The sequence below is a fragment of the Chrysochloris asiatica genome, unplaced genomic scaffold, assembly GCF_000296735.1.
Source record: "Chrysochloris asiatica unplaced genomic scaffold, ChrAsi1.0 scaffold00033, whole genome shotgun sequence".
NCBI lineage: Eukaryota > Metazoa > Chordata > Mammalia > Afrosoricida > Chrysochloridae > Chrysochloris > Chrysochloris asiatica.
Window position 1 is genome coordinate 19,803,111 of NW_006408551.1, and position 1,137 is coordinate 19,804,247.

Sequence of the window (1,137 nt, forward strand, 5' to 3'; positions counted from 1 at the left end):
GATTAGAAGATTCCGTTTCTGGTGTTTACACAGGGCCAAGAATGGTGCCTACTCTGACCAGTCAGACTAAGTCTTCAAGCAGGTGGTATTGCTCCAAGTAGAGTTCAGGGAAATTTCATCATGTACCCACTGGCATACAGCTTGTAGAAGGATGCCAAAGCTGACGTGTCTCCTGCTAGCTGTGTGGCTCTCACCAGACTGAAAGCAAGGAAGGTCTGAGGCTTGTGGGTGGACATTGCAGAAAATAAGAGCTGGGGGAGTGGCCTAAGGAAAAAGGGAGGAATGAACAAAAGGAAAGACCCTACAGAATATTAAAACTTAAAATTTCATGATATTTTATAGCCTGGTATATTAATATCTGCTTTGACGTTGTTATTGTTAGGTGCCATTGATCAGTTCTGATTCATAGTGACCCTATGCACATCAGAACAAAACACCGCCTGGTCCTGTGCCCCCCTCACAACTGTTGTTGTGCTTCAACCCATGACTGCTGCCCCTGTGTCAATTCAGCTCACTGAAGCTCCTCCTCTTTTTCACTTACACTCCACTTTACCACACTTGGTGTCCGTCTATTTTACATAGTGCTTCACAAAGAAGGTCCAAGTGCAGTGAGAGAGAGCTCAGATGAGTAGTCTGGCAATTTATTTCCAAAACCATCCGCCATTTAAAACCCTGTGGAGTACAGTTCTTCTCTGACAAGCATGAGGTCACTGTGAGTTGGAATGAACTTGATGGCACCTGGTTTGATTTTGGTTTACAGGAAGCAATCCCCTTACTTGGTGTTACCAGTGCTTCTGTAAGGGGTAGAGGAAATCTTGGTTGCTCTAGTTTACTATGAGCAAGCTGTGACTGAGAGTGGATAAGTGAGTTGCCCAACGTCACAGTAATGGATTAAAATGTGTCTCCCCTAAAAAATGTGTTGTACATCTTGACCCCTATATGTGGTAACAAGAAGCTCTGGTAGTATAGTGGTTACCAGTCGGGTTGCTAATCTTAAGATCAGTAGTTCAAAATGACCAGCAGCTCCATGGGAGAATGATGAGGCTTTCTGCTCCCATAAAAATTCATAGCCTTGGAAATCCTATACAGGGTCACAATGAGTTGGAACCTACTCCACAGCACATAACCATCATACTT